The sequence below is a fragment of the Mustela lutreola genome, chromosome 4 (genome assembly GCF_030435805.1).
Source record: "Mustela lutreola isolate mMusLut2 chromosome 4, mMusLut2.pri, whole genome shotgun sequence".
NCBI classification, from domain to species: Eukaryota; Metazoa; Chordata; class Mammalia; order Carnivora; family Mustelidae; genus Mustela; species Mustela lutreola.
In genome coordinates, this window is record NC_081293.1 from 181,861,518 (window position 1) to 181,874,497 (window position 12,980).

Below are 12,980 nucleotides of genomic sequence, written 5' to 3' on the forward strand. Positions count from 1 at the left end.
AAAAAAAAAGAACTAGGAAGTTTATCTAGAACATATCATTTGCTATTCTCCCAAGACTGCACTCATTTCTAAGCAATGATAAATAAAATGTCTCAGCTAATCTAAAAATTGTTCTCAAGCAGACAGCTGATTAGAGTATCTTTGTTCAGGAAAAGTTTCTTCTGACTTTGTGAGTATTAAGGATTTTCTGCATTCAAACAAATATTGGCATGGAGGATAAAAATCCTGCAGCTAGCAAGGCTTTTTCCTTCCATTTTGATGACTTACGTTCTGGGCCAAGTTTCATGTGGACATTTTTATTCTACAGTTGTTTGTAGACTGGATGCCTCCCAATGCAGCATGATTCCATCAAACAATATTGGTAACAGGCTCAATCCTCCCTGCCCTGTTGGTGTGCCCATGTGCAGGAACACATAAACACAAACACACACAATACACATCCACAGAGAGTATGTCAGAAGAGCAGTGTCTTCTGGGTGAGTAATAATGGGCACCTTTAGGAATTTGCATGGCCAGAGGGAAGGCATGGCTGGGTGCAGTAGGCCTTGGGAAATGGCCACTCCAGTAACTTCTTGCCCTTCCTATGGTGTTTTCACCTCTGGCCAAGCAGGTGTGGCTTTGTCCTTGAGCTGGCTTTGCTAGGCCTTGCTGATTAATTGCTCACCAATGTGGGAGTTTAGAGATTTCCAGGGCAGCTACGGTGGGGGTTGGAGAGAAAACAGAGGAAGTGGCCACCAGACACAGTTGTCTATCAGCATGTCCTCTCCAGGATGCTCAGGAGATGACTATTTGAAGGCAGCCTCTGAATGAGATGGTGTTGACCACACACACTGTTGCTCTGGGCAGCTCAAGAAGCAGCAAGTGGAGGGTAGTAGGGTGGCAGGGAAGGTGGGGGTGAGCCTTAGAGCTGAGAGTAGGAGCAGAGCGACACAGGGTTTGCTCTGCGGGTGGTTGGGAGCCAGCATGGAGAGGCTACTTCTAGCTCAGAGACAGAGAGACTCCTTCCTGGGAGCTGTGGTTTATAATGTCTGTATATTTGCATTTGGTGCTTCAGAGGGGCGTTTAAACCAAGGCAAATGGATGCGGCATTGACTGTCAGATAGTAAGAGACCACAGACCCATCCCCGATCGTCCAGTTTTCTAATTGGATAGGCAGACAGGCCAAACATGCCAGGCCTTATCCCTCAAGCACTGGATGTAGCTCCAGGGAGGAGCCAGCCAGACATCAAACTATGCCTTCCCTGCTAGGTTCTGGAGGGAGATACATGTCGATTATATAACCCACAAATAAGCATTATTGGCTACTATGATAAGGATTTGGCCCTAAACGCTCTTAGCACTCCAGGTCTCAGGAGATCAAATCAGTTCCCTTATGTCTAAGCCTGAGCTTTCCTGCACATGCCTCTTTTCTCTTGGCCCCACCCTGGTTTCTTTTTAGTTTTCTTAGAGAGTAGGACGTAGGACATGGGAAAAGGGATTCTGCTGACAATCCTTTTTTTTTTTTTTTTAAAGATTTTATTTATTTGAGAGAGAGCAAGCGGGGGGAGGAGCAGAGGGAAAGGGACAAGCAGACTCCACACCAAGCACAGAGTCCAGGGGCTTGATCCAATGATGCTGAGAACATGAGCTGGGCTGAAGTCGAAACCAGTTGTCCAACCCCCTGAGCTTCCCAGGCTCCCCTCCTGATGACCATCTAAGAGGAAAAGCCAGGCAGCCCCGACCCTTGTGTCCTTAAGCCATGAGTGTCAGGATTTCAGGCGTCAGTCTTTTTACCTCTTCTGGTATCACATCTTTCCCCAACCCCTTAGTGTCTTTGGTCTTGGTTTTGACTGTGGCTCTTCGAGACAGAGGCAGAAGGGGAGACTTAGTTCCATTTAGGGTTGGAGTAAGTCAATATTAAAGCGACGTGGGGGATTTCCTTAGGACCTCTAATCTCAGGTGGGCTAGTGATTTTGTCTAAGACCCTTTTCGGCAAGTGTCTCCATGTTGTGGCCTTTCCCCTAAAATATCCCTGCCTTGGATTTCTTCTATTTGCTGTCATTTGACTAATGCCAGAGATTGTTGTGTCCCTGAGATATGGAGCTTGCCCTCTGGAAGGAACTCTTTTTTTTTTTTTTTTTTTAAAGATTTTATTTTATTTTTTATTTTATTTATTTTTTTTTTTTTAAGATTTTATTTATTTGTCAGAGAGAGAGCGAGCGAGAGTGAGCACAGGCAGTCAGAGTGGAAGGCAGAGTCAGAGGGAGAAGCAGGCTCCCTGCGGAGCAAGGATCCCAATGTGGGACTCGATCCCAGGACGCTGGGATCATGACCTGAGCCGAAGGCAGCTGCTTAACCAACTGAGCCACCCAGGTGTCCCTAAAGATTTTATTTATTCATTTGACAGACGGAGATCACAAGGCAGAGAGGCAGGCAGAGAGAGTGAAGGAAGCAGGCTCCCTGCTGAGCAGAGAGCTCGATGAGGGGCTAGATCCTAGGGCCCTGGGATCATGACCTGAGCCAAAGGCAGAGTCTTTAACCCACTGAGTCACCCAGGCGCCCCGGAAGGAACTCTTTCTGCTGGTCCCTAAAGCAACAGCAGATTCTCCAGGGCCTGCTTTGCCCTCATTAGATGGGGGTTAGTGTTAGATCCTGGACCCTCCCTGTTTGCCTGGCCATCTGCAAGTAACTGTTTACTCTGGGCAGTTCCCGAGGTGTGACAGCCACCACACAGGATCCTTCTCACTGCTGGGTTGAGAGCTACTGTAGGGGCAGGCCTGGAAGCAGAACATTTCAGAGTCCACTACACTGACCCAGGTGAGAGAAGATGGTGGTGTCCAAATCATGGTGGAGTGAGGAGTGACTGGATTTTGATTACATTTTGTAGGTAGAGCCAGCGGGATTTCTTGGCAAGTTGGATCTGGGGTGTGAGAAAAAGCAGGTAGTCAAGGGTGACTTCAAGGTCTTAGGCCTCAGCAACTGCAAGGATTGCACTGTTATGAATTGAGATGGGGGACTTATTGGGGGAGAAAATTTAGGGTTGAGGAGGGGAGGATTAAGAATTTAGTTTTATTGGGTTATGGACATTGGGGAGGGTGTGTGCTATGGTGAGTGCTGTGAAGTGTGTAAACCTGGTGATTCACAGACCTGTACCCCTGGGGCTAATAATACATTATATGTTAATAAAAAAATTAAAAAAAATTTTTGTTTTAAATATGTTAAGTTGAAATAATTTTATATATATCCAAGTGGCAATTTATATCCAACCGGCCAAAAGTAGACATTTGGCTAGAAGTCTGGGTTTAGGGAAGACACCAGGGCACTCACCAGTGTGGGTAGAAACAGAGGAGGCAGGAGGAGAGGAGAGGCCCAGGGACCAAGCCCTGGGCCGCCCCATCCTTAAGAGGTTGGGGAGATAAGATTTTGTTCATGTCTATGCTTATTTTGTGTTTTCTGTCTCCCACTAGAATGTGAGCTCAGTGAGGGCAGTGACCTTTTCCATCAGTGGCCCACACTTCGTAAAAATCTGTAGGATGAATGAATGCACAGCTTTATACCACCTATGCCGTCTCTGACACTGAAGTGGGCTGTTGGCAGGCTTGTCTGCTTGGATGCCACTGAAGCAAGCCAAGTCAGCCCTGAGGTCACAAGGTGTGGGTGGTGAGGGACAACTCTGGCATATCCGCCCACCCAGCCTCCCTGGTGTTCCTTGAAGATGCTTCTTGGGGTCTAGAAGATGAGGGCGGGGCTACTGACAGGACCCAGGAGTCCTGCAGGATGACCACAGAGGCCACAGCTTTGGAAAGTGGCTGGTCACTTGTGCCCCATGGGGTGCTCTGGAGGCAGGGGACCCTGAGGCTGCTCAGAGCCGGCTCCTACAGCTCATCTCCCTGCTGTGAGTCTCTGTGTGTGTATGTCAAAGGCACAGGAAGTGCTGTAATCCTGTTATCCCTGTTCCTTCCCACCCGGGAGTCTAAAATCCAATTCCCTGAGAACATCGGCAAACATAATGGATGCAGACACAGGGGGAAATATCAGAAGGCCTTGGGTGTCTCTGCCAGCTCCCGGTGGAGCCCAGCTCAGATGAGCGCAGTTTGGACGGATGAACCTGAGAAAGGTTCCGTTCTGTCCCAGATCTTCCCACCCTTTCCTTCCTGGGGGCTAATTGCTGTGTCTCCTCCCAGGTGGAGGCACACCCCCATCCCACTCTTGCACTTGTGCCTTTAATCCTGTACCCCACTGCTCCCCGTCTCTATATATCAGATTCCCTTTCTAGACCAGCATCAGCTCCTTTAGCGGATTTCCTGAGATCAATGCTTTCCTTTCTTAGCCTTCTTGGCTTCTCCCGGGTCTCAGCAGAGCCTTCCTCTTTTGGCGTGATCTCCACCTGCAATCTTCAGGAATATCCCTGGGCCTGGCTCTGAGGGTACTGACCCGGTGACCCTGTGTCCAGCCTGCAGCTGCCCGTCTCCTGCGTGTCTGGGGCTGCTTCCTGCGGTTGCAGCCTATGTCTGTCTCTTCTTCACTCTTTCCTAAGAAGTTATCGACAACATGCTTTCAGACTGGTCATTGAAAATGCAACAAGAGCCTGCAGGCTTAAGGATTTATAGCATACAGACTCTTAAGAGTAATAAAGTAATTAAAGGCGAGGGCTGATGGGGAAGATACATAAAATCACCCACAATTCTATGACCTAGAGATAACCACTGCAAATACTTAGGTGTGTTTCCTTCCAGTTTTTATCTCATGCATATTTATAAAGCATTGCTGTGATCATACTGCTGATTTCACTTTCCACCCAGTCTGCTTCTGGGTGGGCATTACATGTTCATGAGAAATAGGTGTCATTCTGCAGGTCTTGTGCAGAGAAGCCTCAGCTCCTGGAGCACTGTTCCAGCTACCCAAAGCCAGCCCAGTCCGAGACCAGATCCTGCTTGCCCTGTGGGCACTCTGTTTTCTTTGGGTTTCATCAGCTTCAAGCTCTTAACCCACGCTGAGCTCTCCCTGCACTCACTTGCTCCCGAAGAGGACAGTAGTTCCTCTGGTCCCTGTTTTTTTTTTTTTTTCCCCCTGAGCATAGCAACATTGCACCACGATGACGCCAGCCCCTTCTTGGCGTTGAGCAGAAAGGACCTCCTGGAGCTGAGGCCTCTGCCCACCCCTCTGTATCAGGGAAGCCCCACCCTTTTTTTGATCTGTTTTTCCATTTGGAATTCAGAGCACTTTCTGCTTTTCTCCTTTGCAGAAAGGGCCAGAGGCTGTTTACTCTCCCATTACCAGTGAAAGCTAGCATACACAAGCAGCCGCTTTCCCATCGATTACTGGGAAAGCAGCTGCCCGAGGAGGGCACAGGTAGGCAGAGGCTTTTCTTTACAAAGTCAGAGTCTCTTCCCCAGCAGTGACTGATGCCCTTGGAAGGGCCACAAGGAAGACTCTGTGTCCCACCGCGGGGCCCCGCAAGGCTTCCCACGGTGGAGCATAATCTTACCCCTGAGGGAGCTGATTGTGTCATACCTGTTTCAGGTTTCTCTCTTTGCACTGGTTGACACCCTTTGAAATGTCTCTGTCCCCTTTGTTTATCCAGCACATCTACCCACCTTCGCCTGCCCCTGAGAAGCCTCTTCCTGACTCTTCCTGACTCTGCTCCAGTCCATTCAGCACACTCGGTCCCTTAGCAGCACCCTTGGCCCCAGACCTTGGTGCCTGGTTAGGGCCCTGCACTGCGCCTGTGCTTTGGAAGGTTTCTTTCCCGCGCTCCTCCCACTACCCCTCCCACAGGGAATCATAGTCCTGCTCTAATGTGTCCCCCTTTTTCTCAAGCCAGCCGGTAGACAGGTGGCTCTCAGAGAGCAGGACCTATTTTATTCTGGTGTTCCTTGTAGAATTTGAAAGACGACTCGGTACACAGTGGGGCTTCAAAAAATACGGGTTGAGTAAATATGAGAGTGATACCACAGGCCCGACTCTTTCCAGGCAAACAGTAGGTAGCACAGGCAGGCCCAGGAGGTGTGTGTGACGGATGGGAAGGGGCACTGTGGGAGGGACCCTTTAGGAATATCGAACAGCCCAGGGAGGAGCAGACCTTAACAACAGTGAAAATGCTTTGGGCAAATACCATCATGAAATGCTGTAATGCAGAAGTACAGAAACTCAAGGGCGCCTGGGGATCTCTGTGGGGGAGGAAGCCTGGAGAATGAGTATCCTGGGGGGGGGGTGGCTCTGGGCTGGAGACCTCACCTTTGGGGTGGGGGTTGTAAGGCCAGGCTCCCCAGATTTCTCGAGATGCTGGAGGTTCCATCTCTCTAGCTGGACATCGAGCGTTGGAGTCCAGCCTGTTTGCAGGGAGCGGGGATCAAGTGGAAGAGGAATCTTTTCTGAGCCTGCCTGGCTGACTGGCTCTGGCCCCAGAGTTGCTGTCGGGCTATATGTCCCAGGGAGCAGAGAACAGAACTCCTAGGATTTAAAATGGCTGAGCCTGCTGCCGGGTCCTTGGGCTTTTTGGTGGCTACTACTGCCTTTCCCATTCTCTTAATCTAACTTAATTAGAAGGATTATATGTCTTATAAATTTCATATTTAATATTCAAGCAGACGCTTTCCCCCCTCAGCATATTTATTAACGATATCCTGGGAGGAATGTTAATGAGTCATGACGTCATAAATAGTTCGACCCAAGGAGCTGGAAACAGGAACCAGGGAGGAAGGGAAAGAGGAAAACGCATCATTTTAGGAACCAAAAAGGAAAGAGATTTTGTTCTTGGATTGGGGCTTATTGTGGAGGCAGCTTGGGCAGCAATTTCAAGATTCAGAGCTGTGAGCGGTGCTCTTGTCCAAAGCCGAGTAGTGTTGGGGGTGCCACGTGCGCTGGCTCAGTCTGCCTTGTTTAGCATTCGAGTGTGTGCTGTGCCTTCAGGAGGCCAAAGCACACATTCTAATGAACAATGGAAGAGAACACCCTGGCTGGATGTTGTGCCCATTCTGGAAATGGCACTGGTGTTGACTTAGCATTAGCGTGACTGACCTTAGTGCTGAACTTTGAGCCAGATGCTTAATAACTGATAATCAAAATAACATGGGGGAGGAGAGCGATGGGGCAGAGAGGAAGAGCAGGAGCCTAAAAGCTCATCTCCCTGCCTTCGGAGGAACTTCTCCATGGTTATACTCCCCAGTGCCCTTATTTCTCCAGATCCACATGAGACACAAATTATTTTCTTTCCTGATGGATCTGGCTTATTGAACCATCTGAACTGAGTAGGTTACAGAGAAGCCAGGACAAGTCTCCTGTCCCATCCCCTGATGCCGTCTCACACAGAGATTGGCTTTCCAGCCCCTTTAGGGAATAAAAGACAGCTTGGCTTATACACCTCATCCCACCACCCACCCAAGTCAGCCTTCCCGCTGCCCCCCTCCCAGAGCATGCTGCTGCAGTGCTACTGGGCCTGGCTGGTTTTCCAGGAACAGTGTAAGCCAATAAAAAACCAGATGTTTCTCAAATCTGCCCACTTATCTCCGGTTCTGTCTGGTACCAGCCCAGTCCAGGCTACCAGTTTCTCTCCCTTGGACGAGGCTAATGTCAAACAGGACCAGAAAAATGTGGGAGCAGCCTCCTGTTGGGTCTCCCCGACTCCAGGAGAGGCCCTACAATCCCTTCTCCACCCACAACGTGCCCTGTTTTGTAGCTGGAGAAAGTGTTTTCTCGGCCTCTGCTAGACACTCTCCATACGCTGCCTGTTATCCTCAGGATAAGGTCCTGCGCTGGGGCGAGGCGTTTCGTGATCAGACTCCGGCCAACTTTCTGGTCTTAGTTATGCCTTTATCCCTTAACCCTCACCCCTGCCCTGCTTCGTGTGATCTAGCCGCTCTGAGGTTCTTGTAATTCCCCACATGTATTTTTCCCTGTCCTCTGGGCCTTTGCAAGTGCTGTGCCCTTGGCTTATCCCCTTTGTCTAGCTAATTCCTGTTCAGCCTTCAGGGCCCCTCTTAGTTACTGCTTAGTCTGGAGAGCCTTCCCCCATACCCACCCCTCCTCAGCTAAACTGGGTGCCTGCACACTCTCCCACGCTTAATCTTTCCCCTTCAGGGCCTATCACGTAGATTAGCTGGTCTGCATTCTCATCTGACTCTCTGCTCCTTGAAGACAGGAATGATTGTCTTCATTCACTTCTGTGTCTCTAACACTGAGCCTCTCACAGGACACAGAGCTGAGAAATCCACGTGTGACTGAGTGACCGACTGAACGACAGGACATGGAAATGGGAGGGCACCTCTACACGGGTGACTTCAGTTCCAGAGACGCAGTGTGAGAGCTTGCCCAGTGACACTTCTCCAGTTGTGTCTGCTTGCAGAATTGCAGGTAGGGCCTCAAACCTGAAAATAACAGGTACTCCCACCATTCGCATTACAGAAGCTTCCAGAAGGCCCTGTCACCAACCACTGTCACACCTTCATCCCCATCCCCGGTTTGTTTAAGCAACAGACAAGGGTGACGTCAAGATAATTTTCAGAAATATGGAGTTTAAGTCCTGGTGGCGGGAGAGTACTGTGGATTTTCCCTCCCCTCTCCGTGGGAAATGTGTCCCTGAATCTGAGGAAGGTGAAGGTAGCCTCCAGGGAATCAGCTGTAGAGACTGGGAGTGGCTGCATGGGGTGGGGGTGGGGGTGCTGGAGCTCATTCCTCCCCAGGAAGAGGAGGGGGGCTGGGTGTGCCGTGGTGTGGTTGGACAGCTCTTACGCCTTTCTCCACCCTGCAGGGCTCCGACAGCCAGAGCACACTCAACAGCAGGGAAAAAATACTCGGTGGGGTCTGATAGAAGCCATTTCCGTTACAAAATGATCCATGGTTGTAGCTGGAGAAGGGATTCAGGCCTCTTCTGGAGTCAGGGTGACCCATCACAGGCTGCTCCCACATTCTTCTGGTCCTGTCTGCCATTAGCCTGGTCGGGGTGAGAGAAGCTGGTGGCCTAGACTGGGCTGGTGCCAGACAGGACCAGAGAAAAATAGGCAATTTGGAAAGTGTCTTGTTTCTCACTTGTCTACATGGATTTTTTTTATTTTTTATTTTTTATTGCAGGAATATTTTATTGAAGAAATTTCCAGCAGGGCCAGCACCAGCTCCATAGGTGCTTTCAGCTCGGTGTCCTGCCTGTCTAGGGGCTTCAGTGGTGGGCATCCCAAAGAGCTGAAAGCACAAATCCTAGTCTCTTAGCCGTAGGGGTCAAGGCCCATGTGATGGTGACATGAGTTACCATGGCAACCCAGAGCAAGTTTGGGTTTGGCCTGGCAGGTTGGAGGTAATGGGGGCAAAAATGCTGTGATGAGCTAAGGCCTTTGGCTCAGATAAGAGACCCCTGGGACTCTGAGTCACTTTAACCCAGAGCAGAGGAAAAGGGAGTTGTGTATGCCTAGCAACATGTACCTGTCAGGCTGGGGAGTGAGGCTGGGCAGCCGTGGGAGTAGGCAGGTCTCAGTTCTGACCTGCTAGGAGGTGTGTGGTAGCTATGGGAACCGGAAGTGCACCAGACTGTAAAGAATGGGCCTGGGCCCTGCCCCACCTGTGCTGAAGGTGCCCCGTGGGAGGGGGTTGGGGTGGGCGGGCAGGAGGCAGATCATAAGCAGATGCGTCATTGTCACTGGAGACCAGGAGAGAGTTTGCTGGGAGGGGCTCTGGAGGTTATGGGAGTACCCCGGTACTGGCCAGTGGTAGTATCATGGCACATACTGGGCCCTCAGCGCTGTGAGGTCTTCTATCGTCCAGGAAAGCCTTTCCTCCCTGCCCGCCTCCCTCCATATCCCTCCCACCCCCAACCTCCCTGTGCTCTGATTCACCACTCTGCTCTGCTCTAGCAGTGCTAGTGAGTTCCAGCGCATTGCTGGACTTCTCTCTGGGGTTATACTTCCCTTGTCCCCCTGTTGGTCCTCATGGCCCTTGTAGGGCTTGGGTGACATCCTGGGGAGAAGGCTTCCAATGTTTAAAAGCCTGGGAGAAAGAAGCAGGTGGTGGCTAGAATCCCCCAAATACTTCCAGCTTTCTTCTCCTTGCCTACAGGAACCTGCCGCCTCCCTCGGTTTCCTTTTGACATTTGAAGAGTAGAGGAGGAGAGGAACTTGCTGAATATCTCGTGCTACTTACTCGGAGCTATCATTTGCCATTGCCAGGCGCAGTGACAGGCACTTGGAGGGACTTTCTGTTTTCAACCTCGCAGCTCATCACAGCCACCTGATGAGATAGGTACTAGGCTATCCCTGTTGGACAAATGGAGAAAAGAGAACCTGGGAAGTGAAGTGGTCTCATTCAAGGCAGAGGCATTAGTGAAGTCCGATGGCTGGTCCTCTGTCCTCATTTTTAGTGATCCGCAGCTGGGCACCACTGGCTACTCTCTCCTGTTTGAAATCCTTAACACCTCCTACCTTGTTGGTTTCTCCTTTTCCAACTCTGCTTGGTTTCTCCTTATCTTTTGGACCTCCAGTCATTGATGGCTCGGTTCTTGATCTCTTATCTCTCTGTGTTCACTCCCTCGGTGAGCCCATTTAGTCTCCTGAATGTGCCAGCTTTATGCGGACCATTCCACTGCATCAGGTGTGTGTTTTTATCCAGCTGGCTCTTCGACACCTCCGCTAGATATCTACTAGGCATCCCAGAGTGGCCCTGACAAATTTTAATTCTGCATCTTCCATTCCAAACCTGCTCCTCCTCCAATTTTCTCATCGTAGTACATGGCAAGTCCATCTCTCCATGGCTTGGGCCAAAAAATCATTGAGTCTTCTTTGACTCCTTTTTAAATTCTCCACATCCAGTCACCAGGTCTGCTTTAAAAGTACATCCACATTCGGACCCCTTCCTATCCCTTCCTCTACCCACCCTGGTTCAGGACTTGATCATTTCTTTCTTTTTTAAAAAAATTTTTAATTTTTAAAATTTCTTTTCAGTGTACTGGAATTGTTTATGCAATACACCCAGTGCTCCATGCAAGACGTGCCCTCCATAATACCCACCACCCAGCCTCCCACTTCCCACCCCTTCAAAACCCTCAGTTTGTTTTTCAGAGTCCATTGTCTCTCATGGTTTGTCTCCCCCTCCAATTTCCCCCAACTCCCTTCTCCTCTCCATCTCCCAATGTCCTCCGTGTTATTCCTTATGCCCCACAAGTAAGTGAAACCATATGATAATTGACTCTCTCTGCTTGACTTATTTCACTCAGCACAATCTCTTCTAGTTGGGTATTCATCCTTTCTGATGGAGGCATAATACTCCATAGTATATATGGACCACATCTTCCTTATCCATTCGCAGGACTTGCTCATTTCTTGACAGTTGCATGGTCCTCTGGCTTCCCTGTCTCCCCACATCTGTTTGTCACAGTAGCCTGACTTTTCTCTTGCTATTCTCTTTGTCTGGAATGTCCTTCCCCAAAATAAGTATGTGGTTGTGCACAGGAGAACCTGCTTGTGAGCAAGAGAGTGTTGAAACACAGCCTGCATTTTGCTCAGCAAATGGTGTTTCATGGGACTTTATTCACTTTTGGGTGAGCACTGTTTTCTGATTTGCACAGAGGCTTGCTGCGGGCCAGGCTATTTTGTGGTCCCCTAAACTCTATGGGCCTCAGAGATACTTAGGGGGTCCCCTGGAGAGTGCAGGCTATGGTGGGTCTGAGAATGTGGCTTTGCCAGTGAGAGAGGGGTGGGGATCCTGCCCAGATCTGCTCTAAAGTTGTCGATTGCCTGCAGAGGTTTTCCTGGGATCCCCCTGGAAGTCTTACTGACAACAAGAGGGTGCTGAGTGGAGAGAGGTCTCTCACAGGCTTCCTAGAGCAGGTTAGCAGCGTTCGTAGAGCTTCTTAGTCCTTCCACATCCCTGAGAATCTAAGAGGTCTCAACATCTTAGATCTGCATGGGCCTTGGCATGAAATGGGTCTTTGATTTCTGTCTTTCCCAAGTCCTACCTTTGTCCAAGCTTCTGCCTCCCAGAGGGCTGATCATATGTCAAGGACAGAGGAGAGAGCATGCACTCTTGAGCCAAACTGCTGGGTTCAAATCCCAGTTTCTCCCAACTATGAGCTGTGTGATCTTGGACAAGTTTCCTAACTTCTCTGTGCCTATTTCCTATCTCTCAAATGGGGATAAGAATAGTACACATTAAAGAAGTTATTATGCATTTCACATAAAAAAAATGGGCCTGGAATACCTGCTAGTATAATTCACTCTGTGGGGAAGCATAAAAGAATGTGCAGTGTGCTAGTGTGGTTGGCTGCAGAGAGAGGGTGGGAAAAATTGAGCAGGGAGCGCTGTACGTGGAGAAACCATCCCTGTAACCCCGAGTTGCCTGGGTCTGGAGCTCTGGGGTGATGGAGAGTTCAGTGTGGGAGGAGTCCTTTGGGGATCTGGCTGCAACTTATATGTGACAGGGTCAATGTTGAGGTGTCTGGGGCTATCTGGGGGCACTGGTGGTTCCAGGAAGGAAGCCGTTCTCAGAATGGTCCTCTCATTAGCTGACTGTGCATCTGAATTACACACAGGGGTAAGTAGAGGCAGATGGGAGCAGAGGGAACCCTACCAGCATTGGGGAGCTTGGGCAGAGGCGAAGATGAGGCTAAGCATACACGTGTTCCACCTGCCTGGCTGGTGCCTGACTCAGAGCCGAGAGCCTTCTTCAGAGAGGACAGGCTTGGTTTTGAGATGGCACTGCTATCTCACACACTCACTGCTCGCCCTTTGTAAGAATTTAAAGCTTCCTTGGGGCAATGACTAACATGAACTGCGTCAAAACTGTTGGTTTCTGTCTGGAAGGAGATGGTACAGGTGGACACGAAGGTGCGACCCTCTGAGTGTGGTGGGGCTTCAGGTGCCCCTCATTTTCTTAAGAAGATGATTGGGGGTCGGTAGCCTCCCAATTCTGGCTCCCTGCTGCATTATGAGAAAGGTGCTGGAGGCAAGCCCCTCAAGGGAGGGAAGGTAGAACCTCCCTTGGGCCTCTACATCAGTCTTACAAAGATAGGGGTGAGTTGT